Raw genomic sequence first — 21,945 nt, forward strand, 5'->3', positions numbered from 1 at the left:
ATGTGAACAATTCTTGAGGCTCCCATATCATAAATGAAGTTTTGTGAACTCCATAGCCAACTGGAGCTCAATTCTCTGGCCAGATAACCCTGTTAGACTGCCTCATCACAATCCGAAATACTTTGCTTCACACCCCTGCCGTGACTGCAGGCTCAGGCAGACATTCTGGCATCAGCTTACTCCTGATCTCAGGCAGGCTTGCCTTGCAAGTGGAAAAGACCTCTCAGATTTTTTTTTTCTCTTATTCTTTAATGAAACCTAACTTTGTCTGATGAATTCATCATTAGAGAATTCAAGAGCATATAAAAGCTAGTGTACAAGGGAGAAAGGAAAGGTAATGTGTCGAAATGTTAAAGGAGAAGGGGAAAAGACTATGCTTTTTTTTTTTTTTTCTTTTTGAACTTATTTCAAAATATGAGGGGAAAAAAGTGAAGGAAAAATGTGGTAAACACAATGTACATAAAATGCCACACTGAGGCAGGTAAAGCTTAACTTACTTCTGGAATGCACCACTGTAGTAAGTCTGTATCTGACTTTTAAATATGAGTATTTTGAGCTTCTCCGGAATGACTCACATTAGATTCTATGAGTTCACATTGGAAAAAAAAAAAAAAAAAGAGAGAGAGGGAGAAACATTGATCTATTAGAAGTCATGAATATAAGCTTAAAGGCTTTCTACAAAGTTGATTTTTCAGGCCCATTGTGTAGATCTATTTCAGTGCCTGGATCATTTAGCAGATAAAGGAGTTCTGACCTTCTTTCTCATCAGTTTTGCTGCTAGAAGTGTGTAGTTAATTCACATGCTAAAAATCCTAAGGACATTTTTATGAGTATAATAACACATCAATGCAGCCACAGTAACCAGATTTTATACTGTAGGAGAATGGCTACCTTAATTAATTTTCTCAAAACATTACCAGATATCAAAATTTATTAAACTAATCACCCATTTGTGTTATCACTCAAATCCACTTCAAGCTATACAAATGCAATTTTAAAGTCTCTAATCTATAATATTCTATTTTAATTATTTACTGAATCAGAGACATAAAGGAGGCTTATAGTTTAATATTTTAGAGCTAGTTTCTACTGAAAAAAACCCATCCTATCCCACCCCCTTCATATACTGCTGTCTTCAAAACAGCAGATGAATTTCCATTCCTTCTACAGTCCTTTTACAAGCTTATGGAGTGTTTCTTACATCATCCTGATCTCATTCATGTTGCCCTGTGTGTGAAAACATGGTAACAACTGGTACACACCTTTCTCTGGTGCCAGAAGAGTTGCAAAGGCTTGAAGTGACATTGCGATCAGTCTCTAAAATAGCTGCATGTTCAGATCTGGAGGAAGAGAAGCAGGCCATAAAAGCTCCTGTTGCTGCTGTCTACACGGATTGCTTTTGCATATTAGCCTAGGGTAACATTTTGGAGGGTTAGTATTTAATTCCTTTTTGGATTGCTATATTTACTTTAAAGAAAAAGTAAAACAGCTTTTTAAAAAAGTTAATTAGTAAGATTTGTCATTCTTTGTTAAAAAATGCACACACCGAATGTTAAAGAAAATCCAAATAAATGCAAGGCAAAAGCCTTTTTGGTAATGGATTTCAAGGACACAAACAATAAAGTAATGAAGATGGGGAACCCACTTTCATTCTTGCATTAAAACTACTTTTTTCCCACTTTCTTTAAATTCTTCTGTGACAGGCTAGAAACTGCTCAGAGAAACAGATCTTATAATCAAAAGAACATTGTTTCACAGTATCTTACATCATCCTGGGTCATGTTAGTGACTTCTGTGCCTCAACATTTCTGATGAAAAAAAATCCAAAATTTTAACCAGGTTTAGACACCCAAAACTTCCATGTCCAGAGATGCTTCCTGACTGTCCTTATGTGCCCCTGCTCTCTATTTATAAGACTTAAGACACTTCAGATTTTGTACTCTAACTTGTATTCTGCAAGCCACTAATAATGACAAATGTTTTTTAAGCTGCAGTTAGCAAGATAGCATAGATTGAAACTCTTCCTTTTTATTAGCTTTTTTGATGCACACAAATCCTTTAAGACAAATTTTAACAATTGTTCTGTTATTACATGTCCCCTTTCCCCTCCAGATGAATTATTCATACTTTGTTGTCATAGCAATCCTTTCTCTCTCTGAAATGTTTAATAACTAGTCTTGACTCCAAACTAGACAATGAATCAAGGTGTAACAAAAGCTTTATTAACTAATGTGCTTTGAGGCACATACATTGTTTGTCTCCCACCTACACTTGCCTTAAGCAGCTGTCAGTCCAGTCATAGAATCATAGAAACATTAAATTTGAAAAAGACCTTTGAGATGATCTGGTCCAACCATCACCCTACTACCAATGTCACCCACTAAACCATGTCCATACGCACCAGGTTCAACCTTTCCTTGGCTACAAAGATGGCGGAGGGCCTAGAGGGGAAGACGTATGAGGAGCGGCTGAGGTCACTTGGCCTGTTCAGCCTGGAAAAGAGGAGGCTGAGGGGAGACCTCATCGTGGTCTACAGCTTCCTCGCGAGGGGGAGTGGAGGGGCAGGGGGCCGATCTACTCTCTTTAGTGACCAGCGATAGACCAGTAGGAATGGTGTCAAGCTGCGACAGAGGAGGTTCAGGCTGGATATCAGGAAGAGGTTCTTCACTGAGAGGGTTGTCGCACACCGTAACAGGCTCCCCAGGGACGTAGTCATGAAACGAAGCCTGTCAGAATTCAAGAAGCATTTGGACTGTGCACTTAGTCATATGGTCTCAATTTTGGGGTAGACCTGTGTTGAGCCACAGCTGCCTTTGGCCACATGTGGGCCACTCCATCACAGAGACTCACTGAGGTCACAGTGTCCACCACTGCCCCGCCTTTGCTCCGGGCCCCATAAAACAGGACCCCTGCAGCTGGCCCACCACTCGCTGAGCTTCTAGGCCCTCTGACAGCCAGTTTGCGTGACAGGAATAAGTCCAGAAGCAGTAAGATGAACGGCAGGCCTCCTCAGTGTGAGAGGACAGAGATGCAGCCCAAGAAAGCACCAAGAAGGAAGGCACCTAACAAGAAGGAGACGTGTCATGGGCAGACGGATTGCACCTGCGGCACAACAGACACCAGTGCTCAGGGAACCTCTGGTGCGCAGCCCACAGACACTTAGAGGCGGTACCATTGGCACCACAACGACGCGGGGAACAGGCCGCCCCCTCAGCCATACAGCGACAGGGGACCTGGGCCTTCCCAGTGGCGCAACGGTGACGTGGGGCAAAGGCAGGAGCGTCAGGCAGACAGCCGGGTGGAGCAGAGGCATGCCCATAGTCCAGAACACAGCATGGGACCCAACCATGGCCGTAAAGCAGACAGCAGCATCAAACCCACAGATGGAAATCAACCAGACAGTGGCATGGGGCCTAGGGGTAGAACTGGACGGCCCCCTGGTTCGGCACCCTGGCCTGAAAACATTCCTGATGGAAGGCATCCTGTTTGGGCAGTCCAGGGCAAAGACTGGCTTGTCCTTCTGCTAAACACCGTGGAGCCCATGCAGGTGGATCCACCAGCAGATGTGGAGGAATGGATGGAAATGGATCCACCTCAGCCAGATCAGACCTGCATCTACCCCGGCATGTCTTCACTCTCTGCCATCTGAGTGCACCAACAGCATCGCGGGAGTGCCCGGCGAGCTCCCTACTCGTCGCACAGGCTCCATCCCAAGCATTAGCCTGGAGCCGACAAACACCATGGACATCCTGCAGGCTTACCTGCAAGATGTCCCAGCAATAAAGAACTCTGTTGCCAATTCTCAGGGGTTGTGTGAGTGCTTCTTTCCCATCCCCCAGCCCTTGTGCGAGTGGTGGCATCCCTTCTGCACAGAGCCTTGAGGAAGAGCACAAGAGAGGACCCAGCTTCCTTCGGGCTGCTGTGCTGGGGTGACAGGAGGGGTCCCGAAGGGCCACCATGTGCATTTAACATTTGTGAAAATAGACTGAGGGGTGAAAATAGTAGTGCGTAAGCGATTATAGGTGGCTAATTTCTTATATTAGGAGTGAGTTTCTATATCTAAGTAATTGGTAACGACAGACATAGAGAAGGCTGAGGTACTCAACAACTTCTTTGCCTCTGTCTGCACTGGTAGACAGGCTTCCCAAGTCTTTCATTTCCCTGAACCCATACATGGAGGATGGGGGATCAAAGTCCCACCCACTATAAGTGAAGAGCAGCAGGTTTGAGACCACCTGATGAATCTAAACAGGTACAAGTCTATGGGACCTGATGACACGGATCCCAGGGTCCTGAGGGAACTGGCTGATGTAGTTGCCAAGCTTCTCTCCATCATAGTTGAAAAGTCCTGACAGTCGGGTGATATCCCTGGTGAGTGGAAAAAGGGAAATGTCATGCTCGAACTCTTCAACAATTAAAACAAAGAATTGAACAAAGAGCACTACTCTTCAACAATTAAAACAATTAGGAGACATTTCTTCTCAGAAAGAAGGCAGGCATCGGAATGGGTTGCCCAGGGAAACAGTCAAGTCACCATCCCTCAGTCCAATGATATTAATGATGACAGCAAAGACACCTGTAAGAAACGCCCTTTACCTAAGCTAGTTTCTTAGATAGTGTTTATCTCCTTTGCAGAGTAATGAACCTCTACTTTTCTGTTAGTCATTCCTTCCAAAGCAGCAGTAGACAGCCACTGTTCTCTGCAGAGGACTCCCCTTTGTGACAGATGTGGAACTGGGGATCACGGAGACATTATAAATCACCAAAAGCATCACATCTTAATAGGGAGAAGAGTAACAGAAGATTTTTTCACTGTTTTAAGCCTATGCCTAAATTACGCCCTGTTTAACTGTGTCCCACACTGCACACCAAGTAAATGTTGATCTAACTTACCTGTTTGCTCTGACCATTACAGTGGGCAACATGATCGATATTTACACCTGAGCACTGTATAGAGCTCATTGTAACCTTTCCACCTACCATAGACCTGAGGAGGAAAAATATGAATGCAAGAAAGTATTCAGTAAGTACACAGATTTGAACTTTTTCTACCATTTTTTACAACAGTCCCTTTGGGGAATATAGTCAGACAAAATAAACATCCCCTTTAATTTTTACTTTCTCTAGCAGAAAGATGTCTACTTCTTTGTCAATGGTGCGACCTTATGCATTTGAAGACTTGAATGCATACTAATGGTGACATTTTCCTTTCCTTTAATGAACGCTGGAGAGCCAGCATCGGTGACCACCAGGGGCACAGCACTGCTCTCCTGGAAGCTGCAGCTGTTCCCAGCTTCCAAGCCCAGATTCACTCCAACCCAACTGATCTGTTTCATCCACTGCATGTTTTTTTAAGGTCAGCAATAAGATACTTCAAAAAACATCTAGAGCTCTCTGTATGGATTATATAGTCATTTCACTTGGTCCATTTTGCACTGATTTTATAGTTTATGGGGGCCCTGGACTTCAGTGTGCTATTCCTAAAGCAGAGAAGGTGGCACTGTCCACAAGAAGAGATGGGCAGGTCTGGTGTTCTAATTCAGTTTAGTGCAGGCAACTACATAATCTGTACTAATACTCATTTTGCAGTTTCACATATATCCTGTACTGTTTTCCCCTCGGCAGATACTGTGGACAATGTTGTTCTTAAATAGATGATATGCAAGAGTTGTAAGTGGTGGACAAATAACCTACATGTTGAGTCACATGGCTGTATTCTTCTGTAGGGTTCAGAATGAGCACTGAAGGGCTCAGCTCACAGTGTTGATATCAGCCAAAATCTACCTGTTAACCAATGGAAGCCTTGTTCTAAAACCTCAGTGTTTGACCTGTAAGTGGTAAATCAGCTGATACAACAGTCTATAATAAACAGTCCTTCTGGATGGGAGGCCTGACAGAAATGTAAATCACTATAGTTTCTGATGCTGGTTCTAGTTCAAAAATTACAGTCAATTTTCTTGGAAGAAAGTTGATGGGAATAACAAAGGCTTAGATTTTAAGACACCAGCTGCCTTCAAGCCTGAGTAAGGCATTTGGGATGAGTGCCTTATTTTTGCCCAGCTTGTCAAGATGACAAAAAAACAATGTCCCAGGCCAAATCCACACAACAAAAGTTTGCTTCCAGGGATGAATATGAAACCAGTTATGTTCCCCAGAAGTTCTGCTATGTTGGCAAAACTCCCGCTAGAAGTTCTGCTATGTTGGCAAAACTCCCGCTAGACAAAAGATGTCATTCAGGGAAGTGATGCCAGGAGAAAACAAGACCTCCTTTTCCTTCACTTCTACTTGCAGTGTCTCTATGGGGAAAAAGGAGTAACTTTGCCAATATGGCTATGAGAACTGCTCTGGAGACCAGTTGTTACACTGAAATATGTGCTTTTTTTTCAAATTCATCCAATTTTTTCAAGCATTTTTATGTCTCTCATTATTTATTTAACTACTTTACCCGGCATTTTGTTCATTCTGCTTATAGTTTTTGCAGTACCTACACCCAAAATACTCCCTTCAGTCAAGCAAGGTCAGAAAAGCTCCTCCTGAGTAGGCTCTTCCCCTGTAAAGCCTTTCATTTGCTTTTCTATCCGCATGGGCAGCAGTATATCCAGCATCATTTATTCTTCTTCAGTTTGGTATGTATATTTGATCTAACACATGCTTAGTCTATTCAATGCCCTATTGGAAAGATCTCCAGAGTCCCTGTGAGGCTTCTGAGATGCATTTATTAAATAAAAAGCTGAATTTGCATGACCGGGATTGAGAATAGTTTGTGATACTAGTATTCATTTGACCTATGCCAAAATTAATTTATTTTAATAGTTTTTCATAAATCATCATTTGCTATTGTGCATTTATTTTATCTCATAAATGTGTAATGAATAATCTCTGGGTTATACTAAATTTGACATTTTACAGCACATTAAAATCAAAACAAGAGATGTAAAAGAAGAACAACATTTAAAAATAATTTCTCTGGCTCAGACAAAATAATGAAAAAGGTCCAGTAAATTTAACAAAAATATCTGGATGATTTAACGGTTACTTCAGAATTTTGAAACAATCATTTTCCATGCAAAATAGAATGAATAATATAGTATGCAATATGTGGCTGTGCGTCAATTTGAATGAAAATCATGTTGTTTTTTAAATCACATAAGAATACAGGGCTTGTCCAACAAAATGTACCAGCTTGTAAATCACCTGGATGAATTCAGCTAGTCTCATTGAATCATCAGATAAAAGGACACGGTTAAGTTCTGTTGACCAAGACTTACCTGAAAAGCCAATATCCTGGAGTTCTAACCCAGTTCCTTAAAGTTGTGGGTTTTTTTGTTTGTTTGTTTGTTCGATTGTTTTATTATTATTATTGGTTTTTCTTCAGGTCTCTCTTACCTCTGTTATTTTCCTGTTAGGCTTGATTTTTTTTCCCCCCCCGGATCACGTACTGAATAAAGTACCAGAATGGTTTTACAACTCAATTCTAGCTCCTGCACCCAAGCTCACCAACATTGTAACACTGATTACCACCACATTGGTACACTGATTGGTTCTGAGTTTTTTGTGATCCAGTGAATTAAAAGAAGATTTATCTTTCTTGGAAATCAGGTGTCCTGTTACTTCCATGGACCAGGCAGTATCTTGTAGGATCACTACTGTGAGAAAGGACTACAAGTAATCTCTTTTGCAGTGTGTCAGATGCAATCCATCAATACCTTGGGCCTTGTTAATCCTGCCAGACAGCTCCAAAGCTGTAGGACTGAGCTGAGAGCTGAAGTCCAGAAACAAAACAGTCAATAGTATCATCCCTTTTTTGTACTGCCTCTATGGATATCAATGTAAGTCTACAGTGGGGAACAGCCTTCTGTGGTCTGAAATGCTCTTAACTCTCAGCACACACTTCAAAATCTCTCTTATCCTATTTTTGTTTCCAGGAAGCAACAAAAAAGATCCTAAAAACAATTCTGGAGTTGATACCCTCCTAAATGAGTTAGAGCAACAAGGTACATTTCTGTGAGACGTGTGTGATCTATGAGTCAGACATACGCAGCTTTATTCTTTCCATCCATTTGTTCTGTCCCCAGTCGATATTGAAACCTGACTGCAAAAACCAAAGGAGCACAAGGACTGTGGCCCCGGCTTCTTTGCTGTGCTATACCTCTGGGGTGCAGCTTCTTGTCTGTGATAGAACATTCTTCCTTTCACCCCCTAGGTACATGGAGTTGCCTAATGAAGTGGCACCCAGAGCTGCAATTTTTGAAGTCCAGTTCTCCTTAATACCACAGCAATGACTGTCCAGGGCTTAAAATCAGGAAAGAGTGGCATCCTCTCAAGCTGCATTCACTGTCTCTCTCTGTTATTGTCTCAGACACATAGCATTCAGTTAAAAGTGGCTTAACATTTCCTAACTAAGGGGCAGTTTAGTTTAGGGCCTTAAAAACTCCTTCAAAGAGTTGTAAAAGTACTTTTGAATAAAAGCACCACAGACTGCATTAGATGCCTCTGTTTTTCAGAAAGCTGCATTTCATCAAAATGGATTTATCCTTTGCCAGCCTGGAGGAGAGAGCCCCATCTATAGTGGCCCCTTATCTATGGATCATGTTGCTGAAAGACACCATGTTGCTTTCAGAAACCAATGTGTCTGGCTCAAAATGGAAATCCTGTACACTGTTTTTCATGGCCTTTTCTCAAAAATGACTCCTTATTTCATACAGGAAACCAGACTGCTTTTTTGGAGGGAGAGAGGAGGAACACCTCGACTGTGTTGCCATTCCACAACTATATCTGACATGCTTTAAAAATACCTTTTCTGGAAGAGCCAGAATGCAGCCTGTAAATGCTGTGTGGCTAGTTATCAGCATCAGCAACTATAACCCATAAAGCGATGCTTTGCCACAGGCAACTGAAGACGCAACTGCAGGAAGACAGCATCACCACTAGTTATATTGCTAAAGGGGTGTGGGTCTGCAGCCCTCAGCTCCCCTGTACTTTTGGAAGACTTGCAAGCATGTCTGAGCCCCAGGAGGTTGCCAGTCCCAGCCCAGAGCAGCAGAGGACAGCAGGAATGGCAGAGGACAGCAGGAATGCCAAGCTGACACTGACCAAAATGCACTTTGGCCCAGGGGCAGCTGAGCTCTCCAGCTGTGATGACTGCTTAGTCCCATCTACATATCTGTCCCTCCCACAGAGTTTGTCTATAAACTTTCTTCCTATTTCCAGTAAAGGAAAAGGCTGCAGGCAGAAATACATTCATAAACATAAGCTTTAGTCTCTAAGCTCCCTCCTGAACTGACTGCTCTTATGGCTTCTGCCTGCAGGATCTCTCCTGTCCCTTCTTTTCTCTCTCTTGCCTCAAAGAAAAGCTCAGTATTTCATACTTCTGAGTTAATGACCCAGCCTGCCTGACCTGACTGTCAGGATGAATCAGCAGGCTAGTTCTGCACCTCCATGCCTAACCGACACTCTCTCATGGATGTAGCGTCGTTTAATAGCATTTTTTTTCTGTATTAATCCAGTGGCAACTCTAACATACCTTAGAAGCACGATGCAATCATTATTTTCTTAAGGTAGGTCTCATAGTCTACCTCCATCCTAGGTGTTTGTAATCATCTGGATCAACAACCGGATGATTAACATCTGGATCAACAGCTAGTGTCTGGTGGGTAACTGTTTCTGACCTTTTGCATACCTCTGTAAAATAGATCCTGGAGTGGAAGCCTATGTTCAAACAAGATTCCTAATTTAAATTTCATGTACTTTTTCTAGTAAACCTACATAAAATTAAAACTTAAATACCGACAACTCATATCCATGCCCTCACTGTAATTCAGTAAATTTTTTGCATTACATAAAATTAATAACCCCATAATATGTGTGAACTGCTGAAGGCAGATCACTGAGCCAGGTAATTCAGAAATGACGAGTCCTAAATCTAAACCTGTGAATGTACTGAAATAGTTAAAAAGCTAGAGCCTCTTCTGCAACTTCAGGAATGATATTTTCTGCATTTGTTTGTTTAGTTACTTAAATTCAGTGACTAATTTATTCATAATGGAGAAATTTTTGGCTGCTGAAAAACTGGATAGCTTATTATCCCCTTACAATCCATAAATATAAATGAGGTGTAACAGGATGAGATCTGCTAGTTCTAAAATCATGAAAAACATGATGATCAGAAACTATTAATACAATTTGTTAGTGATGGACAATACTTCTTTTATTTAATGAACAATTATTTGTAAAACCCAACTGAATAAAAGGATGCTTTCCCTAAGTAACCAGCTACTTAATGTGGTTTAATTTAACTAAAACAAACAATTTTATAATGTTGGGTTTGTGCTTTTAATTGAGTTGCAAATTCCACTCAACTGCATCTTGACAAGAGACACAAACAAGAGGATAATCATAATAGGGTAAACAGTGAATGTATCGTTCATCAAATTTCTAAATTACTTTCTAGTCATAAGCTGACTAAAGTTATATCAGACTACATAATGACTAAATGGATGCATATACAGATGGAACATGTTCACCTGATGAACAAAAAGAAGTACCAAATTTAGCATAAAGGTTGAATGTAGAAAATCAACATGCTCCTGTGGTTACCAAGCAGGGAGGTCCAGCATTCCTTTAGGAAAGTAACTAAAAAGTAAAATTTCAAAACAAGTTTAAAACTGATATTTTAAAACTGTTTCCTCTTTGCTGATTTAAGTGATGATTTAAAAAGGTAATAGCAAACATTCTACTCTGGTCAACTCCTGCTTTTTATTAGAAATACAGCTGCAATTGTTTTTCTGTGGCAGAATACATCACATATGAAAAGAAAATCACTTTTTTGTGATCATTTTTGTATGTGGTAATTTCTTAAGCACAAAGAACCCTTTTACTGTGCTGGAGAAATTCTTCAGACTGGAAGTTAGCGGGGAAACATCTCCTAGGAGTGGCACCAATCCAACATGACATCATTCTGCTGTAGACTTCTTAGCTTACTTTTAAGCCAGCTTTAAGATCATTTACATGTACGTAATTCCTTAATTACCATTGAGTGCACTTTGTAACGTTAGCATAATATCCGGTAATATTATTCACATTTCTTTCACCAATATAGATACTTAGAAATACCACAGCATATGGAAAGCTGCCAATTTCACTTGAGCCACTGAATTGTTCTGCCTGTCATTCAAGTTTCTTAGCATGCATTCATAAAATAGAGGAATTTCAATGGAACAAATTATAGTAACTTGCATAGCACTTTTTGGAAGACATTTATTAATCTCAGGTATCCCCAAGTCACCTCTGTGTGGGAACCTCTTCCGCACCCTTTCCTCCATTTCCCCTTGCTCTTGAGAAGTGAAAGACAACCACAGTCTTGCCATTTAAAGGCTGAAGTGACATCCCTAATGACTGTAGTCTCATATAAATCCACCTAAGAAAAACAGGGTTAATATAAATGCAAACTTACCTTCACAGCCCTGCCAAGAGACAATTTATATGGGATGAGAGGCCTATTCACATTTCAGCTTCCTTCCTCAGGACACTGAAGGGCAGAATTAAATACAATTAAATACAGCAAGGCGAGTAGTGTTCATACAAAAGGCACATAACAGCAAATACAATATATAAAAGGAGCAAATTCAGCATGCTTCACGTGGTTAAAATAAAACCCATTAGCATGTTAATGACTACAGTTCTGCTGCGCAAGGAGAGGAGGATGTCAAATGAGGAAGGTACATGTACAATATGCACAGATCCACACACTGCCTGCCCATTTGCCCTGCCATTTCCCTGACACAGCACGGGTAGCTGCAGGGAGCACGGGGCCAGAAGCAGCAGAGCTGTGCTACTCTTACTTCTCTGTCCAAAAAAGGGGCCTCACAGCCCTCAGTGCCACTGCACTCAGGGGTGCTGCAGGACAAACTTGTATCTGTTACTGATCCATGGGCATATTTCATTTCTCCCATAGCTAGCCAGCCTTAGAGATACACTTGCATTTTGACATTTCTCAAGAGAAGAGCGCAAAAGACAAGGCCTTAATTTGGGGGAAAACATTTGAGAATACAGTATCAAAGTGCCTCAGTATTTTTCCATTGCTCCCAGCAAACAGTTAGGAGGGTCTCACACCGACCACATGTTAAAGAGCAGCCAGTAGACATCACTGAGGGAAAATCAGAGCATCGGTCACGAGTTTTCTCTCCCTCTGTGCCTTCTGTACACGATCCGTACTTAAACTCTTCCTCAATTACATCCATACACGTTCTAGGTACAGGCATATCTCATACATTGTAAGAGGCAGTTCCTCTCCAACAAGGACTCAAATGTAATTCACTAGAGCAAAAGGGAGAAAATTGCACTCTGGATATTAACTGCTTTAATCATTTGGGACAAATTATTAACATTTAAATAATCTTGCCCTCTAGGCCATATGCAACTACACTTCAAAGCCAAGCAAACCAAAGACTGCTCCACAATTTGCATCTGAATTCAAGGAAAGAGTAGTGCATGATCTCTGCATGTCTGTGCTGCTCATATTTAATTCTTAGAGTTAAGGAAAGAGACAATTTTGTCCACATAAACTTACTGCTCTGTCTGGGTCATAAATTAAAAGGCAGCCCCAAGTGTCCTTTACAAAGCTATTTAGATGGGCCTAATAAAGACATTAATGGCTTTTGCAGTGATCTGTCTGTCTCAGTAGGGAAGAAATAGAAATGATGCTGAATATAAAGGGTTTTGATGCGATGTGGTACTATATGTGTCACACAACCTAAGAAAAAGTTCAGGACAGGAGATCTTTTATGCAAACTACTTCACCTCTAGAAAATTCTGCTTTCATCCTCTGCCTCCTCTATCCTCCTTCCTATCCTTAGTCTTATATTTTACAGAAATCTGAATGAAAACTAGATTATTATTCCCATAGGATGTTTCAGTATCTCAATATTTGTGTATAAATACCTGGTGAGGGGACAGGATGGAAGTAAAGAAGAGGGAGACAGAATCTTCTTAGTGGTGTCCAGTGAGAGAACAAGAGACAACTGGCACAAACTTACATACAAGAAATACTACTTAAACATAAGCATAAGGAAAAAAATACTGTGAGAGTGGTCAAACACTGGCACAGGTTACCCAGAGAGATTGAGGAATCCCATCCTTATGAGAAATATACTAAAAACCTAACCGGGTATGAACCTGAGCTACCTGCTTAGCTCTAGCTTGAAATCTGCTTCAGACAAGAGGCCTCCAAGGGCCCTTTTTAAGCTTACCTATTCCATGATTTCGAAGTTCCAGGAAGTTTCTAAGGTAACATGACAAAATATTGCACTATACGATTCACAAAGTAATCACTCCAGTGTTTTTGTACAGAAGCCTTTTAGCTTGTTGAATCTAACTCAAATGTTTATTTTCAGGTCTACCCAGCATTGAATTTCATGTGCTTCCTTTACCCATAATTATCCTTGGGGTAAATTATTCCCCATTGTTACCTCCCTCGCCAGCCTGTCGTTTACTTTGGTGTCACATGTCCTGCCAGCATGTGGCACAGCTGAACTGCAGATGAAAAGCATAAGTGATAAAATATCCAAAGTGCAATTTCAAGAGCTTGGCAAATTTTCTGTGACTCAAAAGTGAAGGTTTTGGTTTGATTCATCATTTTCCTTTGATTCGAGAAACCAAAATATTGCTGTTCATCATACAAAATGACCAAAACTAAATTATTTCATTTTTCCTGATAGAAAACAAATAATCAAACCCAACCAACAAAACAAACAAAAAGCCAACAAATTTTTGGAAGGCCTGATTCTTTCTCTTTAGCTTGCAGAAACTGAACTTTCTAAAGGAAAAAATATATCGATACAAAACTACCCATAAGCACTTGATTAACAAAGTGTAACTGAACACTCTCTGCCTTGTGATTCACGGTCATCTTTGCTCTAGAAAAAGGGCAACTCCAAATTTGGTAATTCCCACAGAGTGCCATGGAGAAAAATACTGGGAGGAGGGAGTCAATACTGCAATCCTACTGTCAACTCAAAGTGGCTGGTTACTGTTGTATGTGGCAGAAGTTAAGAGCTAATAATGCACTACATGCATCTATCCCATTTGGCAGCTCAGATGAAAAATATTTGTTCACGTACACGCTGACATAAAATCTAAGATTCAGTGGAGGATACACTTGCTAGTGAAAAATGACAACTCGAAAGGCTCCACTGCAAGGTAAGTCATCACAGACCTGCTCCCACCTCTGCTGTTTCACAGGACGCTGCTTCATCTTCTTGCTTCAATAGCACCGTGAGCCAAGCCAGCCAAAAAAAAACAGCCCTGCAAAACAAAGAGAAGATGATTTTTCAAGCTGATCCTTTCCCTGAACTGCAACCACCCATTCACAATGAAGTCAGAAGGACCACAGGGCCAGAGAGAGCAAGAAGCAATGACAGTTTCAATTAGATCAACCTCAGTGACCACTAAGCAGGTCTCAGGCTCACAAGGTTGTGCATGTGTGTGAAATGGAGACCTTTATCTTTTTAAAGCAGAGAGTTGTTAATTCACGGGGCAAGTACTAGCACTTATGCTAACAGAGAGAACTGGTACCTCTCAGGAAATGAAATGATGTTTAGTTCAGCCAAGGGAGAAATTGTGGAGAGGAAGATTAAATCTATATGTACCTCCTGGAAGACTTTAGAAAGAAGATGGACTATAAAAACTAACATGGCCCAAGGGGTTCCCTCTACAGCATGCAACCCAAGGTGTTAAATGCAAACAAGTCCAGGATCCCTAATGAGGTATATGTACACCACGAAAAGCCACAGTGGGTTGGCTGGATAGTGGGGACAGACCCTTCTGACTGAATCTTGGGTGAGGCAACTTACACATTGTTCCTCTTCCCTTTCTTCTAGAACTGTGTTGCTTGCATTGGATCTGCACAATTTTTCCTTTCACCTTGCTTGAGTTGTGAGTGATCTCAGGGCTCCTGCACAGCAAAATATTCTTCACCCAAAGACATGGCCAAGTCACAAACTGTGGTGCAAAATGCTTGCACGAACATCTCTGCTCCCAGACTGTTCCCCAGGATAAACAGAAGAAGAAAGAAGCTGCTGCTGTAGTTCTGACAGTATAGTGTGTGACTGCAGGCATTTTTCACATTCTCAGTGCACATTCCCTTTTTCAAACGGCAGATTCCCATAGCCTCTGTGTTCATACAGCATACACAATTTTTTTCGGAAACAGAAAAAAATCTCTAAGTACCTTAGAGAGACAAAAAATACTCAGCAACTGATCTGTTGTGACATTTATGTACACATAGTAAAGATCAGTCGACATATATTAAACATAATATACATTGTAGATATATTTTATTTCCCTGCTGTTCTTGAGGAATGAAAGTGCTTTTGAGGACAGGTGTGAGAAATGAAAAGTGCTTGGATTATGTAGGGAAAGATGGTTCTGAATAACATTAAATTTTTAATAACTTGCGAGTTGTGTCATCAGCAGAGTAGCAGTAGATGTGAGGAAGTAGAAGAACCACATGGAAATCTCGCCACACATATCACTCCTGTTACCTTTCATTTTTTCCCCCACCAATCTTCTTGAAGGATGCTGCTGACTCCAAGTCTTCTGCTGTTGTGAGTCATGTTGTGCTGATCACCTGCCTGCACCCAGGAAATCTTGAGGCAAGAGGCTGGCTGGGAATAAGATCTGTTTGAAGGGGAAAGCCATCCTCTCTTGTAATTATTTTTCCCCCAGCAAAGCAAGCAGAAGTAACGGTGATTTCTTTTTGGCAAAACTAACTAATTCAAAACACACTTTTTTTTTTTTAACTGTTTAATAATAATAAAAAATACAGTATTGGTCTGCTTCCTAGTAGAAATTAAAGCTATAATAGCTTTAGGCATTGATTTTCTGTATAACCAGCTGATACAGTTATCTTCTCTCATCCTGTTAGTCTAAAGAAAAAAAAAAAACTACAAAACAACCAGCACCTATTATACACTACAGATACAGAAATTCTGCACAGCGTAAGATGCAATATTCAGCTCACACAGCTGGAGTTCATTTGACCACTTGTGTGCTGAAGATCTGACTAAGCTGGCAATTGTTTAAAGACATCTTACTCAGCTGGTCAATTATTCACAGGTACAGTAGAGCAGGAAAACAGCTTCTGCTGGTGTGAAATGTGCGTCTACATCTATCAATGACGTGCTGTGAGATCTTTAGACAGCACTTCTCCGTGACTCTGGTTTTCCTCCCACTTGCTGCTTTTTGCTTGCCCAGGTTCACGTGAGCTAAGCAGCCACCTCTTGCTGTGCAATGTGGAACACAACAGACCCTTGATCTTGGTCAGCACCTCAAAGTGCTGCTGTTCACAACAAAGTAATAGCTGCTTCTTGTGCCCTGGTGTAAGCTACAATACCAATCTTGCTTTGGAGAAATGGTGCTAAGCTGGAGCTCAAGGCAACTTAACCAGTCCCTCACCCTGCCACGGCATCTCCGCACAACCTGGGGCGGCCCACCACAGGTCCAGCCCAAGAGAACAAGTGAGGAGCATCTCAGACTCTTTATGCGCTTAGTAACTCTTAAAAAAACAGAGCAGGAGCCATCATCTGTCTTTCAACTCATTGCCCACTGCATTCAAACGATAGACATTGTTGTGCTGCCTTGCTTAACGAGGCTTTTATAAGTTCATTAGTTTTACAGCATTCATCTTCTGCAGTGATGACGACCAAAGGTTTAGAGGCCATAGTTTGTCAAAATACCACTCTAAGTGTTTTTTGAAGGCCTGTTTTGACACACTAAGATCCCTATTTATTCACAATAATAATTTATTGCAGTCACACCTCTGCAGGAGGTGCTGTCATATTGATAGGACTGAAATCTCATATGCTTTATATTTGTTTGAAGGATTTGCAAAGTTTTTTTTTTTCTGTTTTATTTATTATTTAGGGAATGCTGTAAGCATAAATGATGCTTTACAAAATACAGTAGAAGTCAAGGTCTCTGGCACCAAAAGTCCTGTGATCTACTTCAAATACAACACATGGAACACCAGTTTAGATGCAAGTATGTGTAAAGGTGTCAGTTACGTAGGAAAAACAATGTACAGATTTTCATTAAAAAGCAAAAAGGACCTAAACTCTCAAAAGACCTCCACTGATCTTTTTCCTTTGAAAATCATAAAATGGTACATACTCACAATTCTGCCTTTAAACTAAACCACTAATGAAAGCTGGCAGCAAAGAGCATTTGTGCAACTTTACACTAACAGGCTAAAAGTTAAGCCTATTTAAAGGAAGAAAAATCTATATGAAGGCAACAGATTTCATATTTAAGTAAAGTATAATTATAGAAACAATTAGAAAAAAAACCTTCCTATACTATTTATATACTATATGCTAAATTTTCAGTGGAAAGAAAAGTCTTAGAGGTTTAATTGCCTTTGTTCATATATGATAGCAAGATGTGGAAACTGCAATTCAAACTCCACACCTCCAAAAAGCTCTCTCTTTCCTTTTACTCTCTCCAGACCCAAAATAGATATGGCAGTTAATAGGTTCTCTAGGAAGAGATTAGGATTTTGGGGTAGGCATGTGCTTCTTCTGTTCTTTGGACTTTGTTTTTCACATCACACCACAGTTTACACTGAATGTTAATTGTGTACATACATTGCACGTTTGACCTTGAAAAACATAATTATGTGTTATATATAATATAGCATATATTACCTATACATGTGTCATATATATACATAAATATCGATATATTATATAGATATGTTTATATATTACATATGAAAAGCCTCATCACAAGCAATGGGGGCATTGTGGCATCCTGCAGAACACAGAGGAAAAGGGAAGAGTTTGGACAGAGAAACAGTGATAACGCACTACTCTTGAATCAGAAGAAATACAGTGTTAAACAGTCTGATATCAATAATATTGAATTAGAATTTTGGACAGTTGAATTATTTCTCAAGACTGAAAAACACATATGGCACGAATACTAACAAATTACTCTTGTCAACATATTTTTACCTGGTGTAAGTGAAAAAAAAACAAACAGACATTAGCTAAAGTACCAACTGCTCTCTCCTTTCAGATAGATTGTTGAGATCCTTATTTGTTTGTATTTGGATCAAAAGGAGATTCCATGGGGAAAGGCTGATTTGTGCCTTCCCTTCTGGAGCAGATTTTCCAAGATTTCATCTAAAGCAGCAGGCTGTTAGGAATTAAGTTTCTGTGAGCTCCAAAGGTCACCAGGACTTCATTCAAAGTAATGGTGGATTATGGAACAATGTATATAAAAATAAAGCCTTTTCTGCATCAGAAGCAACCATATTCTCTTTGTGTTCGCTACTGGTGCATCCTCAGTGTGTTTTACACTAGAAATATTTATTAATTCACACAGACACCAGGGACCAACTTCTGCTCATTAGAGTAGCAGAGGTGCAACATAATTCGAAGTTAATCAAGCAACAATAGCTTCATACTGATATAAATACCACCTCCCTAAGAAAAACCTGTCATCGGAATGTTATCTGTTCTTCATTTTTTAATACTCAGGAATATACATAGTGAAAAAAATCTCAATCATAAAAAAGTACTAAATGTTTTAGGAATCATTTTTGTCTCGCATCCAGCTGATTACTAATGTACAATAACATGAACATACAAAGACTTAATTCTGTTCTCATGCCACATGAGACAATTTGTATGTAAAGGAGCCAATCTGTATGTGTTGTCTCCAAATTTTTGTTGCTAGTAATGCCAAACAGTCAGCTGCTGTGCTGTAGTACCTACTATTAGACCATAGAGGATATAGGATATGGTCTAAAACAAGACCTGGAGTAGAGAAAGGTAAAGATATTTTCCAATATTTTCCATGTCCTTGCCAGCTTAAAAACAAAAACGGAAAAAAAATCATTACTAATAACTGAAGCTGAAAATATGCAATTAAATGCTTAGGACAGATTATAGTGAAAATTAAAAGAACTTGAGAGATCTTTGCAAAGTACACTGCGTTAGTTAAAAATTCTAATAAAGTGTAAGCATATATTTAACAATGCTGAGTAACTTTATTCTCTGAAAAAAAATAAAATCTTGAATGTGTACAGTGTAAGTATATTGCGAAGTATTATGGCATCACAGAATGTGTCAATTATGCTGCTTCAATGCAACATGAGATTGTGATGGAAAACAAAGTCAAGTGTAATTACATGATATAGCCGGACTTCCAACTTTTTTGTGACGATAATTAGGCTGAATCTAACATTGGAAACAAGGAAGGGAAGGGCATCTGAGATATTATTTCATGTTAGAGTTACTGCAATCAACTATATAAATACAGAATCATAGAATCAAGGTTGGAAAAGACCTCCATGATCATCTGGTCCAACCATCCCCCTACCAAACTCACCATATCACTCACCAAACTATGTCCCTAAGCACCAGGTCCAACCTTTCCTTAAACACCCCAGGGATGGTGATGCCACCACCTCCTTGGGCAACCCGTTCCAATGCCTCACTAATCTTTCTGAGAAGAAATGTCTACTAATTTCCAACCTAAAACTCCCCTGGCGCAACTTGAGGCCATTCCCTCTTGTCCTGTTGTTAGTTATCTGAGTGAAGAGGCCTCAACACCAACGCCTGGGGAACGCCACTCATGACTGGTAGCCAGCTGGATTTCACTCCGTTCACACTACTCTCTGGGCCCGGCCATCCAGACAGTTTTGAACCCAGCAAAGAGCGCATCTGTCTGAGCCATGGGCTGCCAGCTTCTCCAGGAGAATACTGAGGGAGACCATGTCAAAGCCTCTGCTGAAGTCTAGGTAGACTACATCAACAGCCTTTCCCTCATCCTCCAGGTGGGTCACCCAGTCATAGAAGGAGATGAGTTTGGTTAGTCAGGACTTGCTTTTCATGAACCTGTGATGACTGGGCCTGATCCCCCCATTGTCCCGCACATGCTGTGTGATTGCATTCAAGATGACCTGTTCTATCACCTTTCCTGGCACCGAGGTCAGGCTGACAGGCATGTCGTTCCAAAGGTCCTCCTTACAACCCTTCTTATAGATGGGCGTCATGTTAGCAAGTCTCCAGTCATCTGGGACCTCTCTGGATGAACGTGACCACTGATAGATGATGGAGAGCAGTCCAGCAATCACATCTACCAGCTCCCTCAGCACCCTCGGGTGGACCCCATCTGGCCCCATGGACTTGTGACAGCCCAGGTGGAGCAGCAAGTCTCTAACTGTTTCCACCTGAATCATGGGGGGTTTCTTCTGCTCCCTATCCCAGACTTCTAGGTTGGGAGGTTGAGTACGCTGAGGATAAGTGGTCTGGCTAATAAAGACAGATAAATACAATGTTGCCTTTAGCATTTGTTCATCACTATTAAAAAGGTGGCCAGCGCCAGAAAAGTAGTAAGATTAGATGTAACTGCATTTTACCTACGCAATATTTTTACATGATCCTATAAACACATCACTTTTCTTGGTATAGATCCAAGAAGACACTGACGTGTGCTCCTGGCTGTGGAAACAATTTTAATACATTTGTCTGAAACTTTTCACATGTTTGCAATTTCACCCACACTCATTTGCTTTGCTGGATTAGGACCATTTACACAGAAAACTACCTGTTTACTTTGAAACGGCTGTCTGATCAAGGGAATACTAATGTGCCAGATCTCTATAACAAAATCTGGATGAAAAAGATCTAAATCTCATGCATGATATTAGATGCGCTCCCCAGGAACAGGGACTAGTCCTAAGAAAGAATCCTAAGAAAGGTATCATTCCTCTGATCTTGTACCATTTTAAAAGAGTAATCATTTATTCCTGATATGAGTTTTCTGCCTCCCTGCTAAGTTGTTATCACCCATTTCTCACTCTCTAATCCTCAATTTTCTTAATAACCTTTCATGAGAAACTTTGCCTTGTCTTAATGACATCTTTTTCATCTGCCCAATTAAGATCAAATTACCAGATTTAAGCACATATTACTCATATTAGGCAGATTTGGATATCATTTACAGGGATCCCAATCAAATCTAAAAACCTTTCCAAAAGCAATGGACTTAGGATTTTTGTACGTGATAACGAATGAGGCCACAGGCAGTACTGACTTGGTATGGAACAGCAGTAGGCACTGGCTGGTGTCAACTTTCCTGATGCTTTCAGCTTCTGACCTTGTTTGTCCTATTGCATTTTGACTGGCTGGCCATTTCAGGGCTTCTGCAGTTAATGAGGTTGCTAAATAGCAAGAGGTTATGGAAAGCTGATGATTTTTGAGAATTTCAGACTTCGGAAAAATGTTCTAAATTTAAGAGACAGCTTAAATTTCCGGGAAAAAGTTAGTAACCAGAAACACTCAGGTTGAACCATGACCTGCACAACTCATTCCTTTTGTCACCTCTTCAAGTTTCATCACTGAAATTACAGGAAGAGAGGTTTCATCAAATTCTGCTGCTCATAGCAAATGGTTTTAAAGGCACAGAAATAGTGCTAGGAGAATTCCACTCTCAAGTCTATAAGTGTAATGAGAAAATCAAACCAGTAAAAAGTTTCTAATCTTAACCATAAGATCTAAGGACTGACTTTTTGCCCCTTTATTTCCTCCTAGAAGACAGAAAAATGCTGAAAACAATTTTCCAGTATCTTCAAAAGATTGAGTTTGTTCACTTCTTAATCCTTCTTGTGTAACTGAAGGATAAACTACATTCTCTGTATCAAGCTTTTGCATCTTAAAGAACAGTATATAGATTTTTAAAAGGAGTCTCATAAATACCATGTTGAAAATTATTTCTCATGAAGTTTTAATTTCCCTTTTAAAAATAACTTCAGTAATGACATCATTACTGTACTGTTAGACATAAAGTGTTTTATCTTTTATCCTGGTAGTATGTCCCACCACTGTGTAAATCTAAAATTAAAGACAAAGCAATTTCAGAGCATTTTATCCATGTACTCCT

At 40.3% G+C, this 21,945-nt stretch overlaps 1 long non-coding RNA gene across 1 annotated transcript in view; it reads right to left on the reverse strand.

Annotated features, from left to right (window-relative positions):
* Window positions 1–361: 361 nt before the first annotated feature.
* The window catches only part of LOC121067833, a 38,366-nt gene continuing 16,782 nt past the window's right edge, over window positions 362–21,945 (reverse strand). Inside the window, exons 2-5 of the long non-coding RNA XR_005818475.1 lie at window positions 14,213–14,301; window positions 11,453–11,527; window positions 1,263–1,340; window positions 362–583 (exon numbers count right to left, since the gene is read on the reverse strand). This is a non-coding gene — a long non-coding RNA (uncharacterized LOC121067833). The remainder of the gene's footprint in view (window positions 584–1,262; window positions 1,341–11,452; window positions 11,528–14,212; window positions 14,302–21,945) is intronic.

Source organism: Cygnus olor, chromosome 3, assembly GCF_009769625.2.
Source record: "Cygnus olor isolate bCygOlo1 chromosome 3, bCygOlo1.pri.v2, whole genome shotgun sequence".
In the NCBI taxonomy this organism is placed as follows: domain Eukaryota; kingdom Metazoa; phylum Chordata; class Aves; order Anseriformes; family Anatidae; genus Cygnus; species Cygnus olor.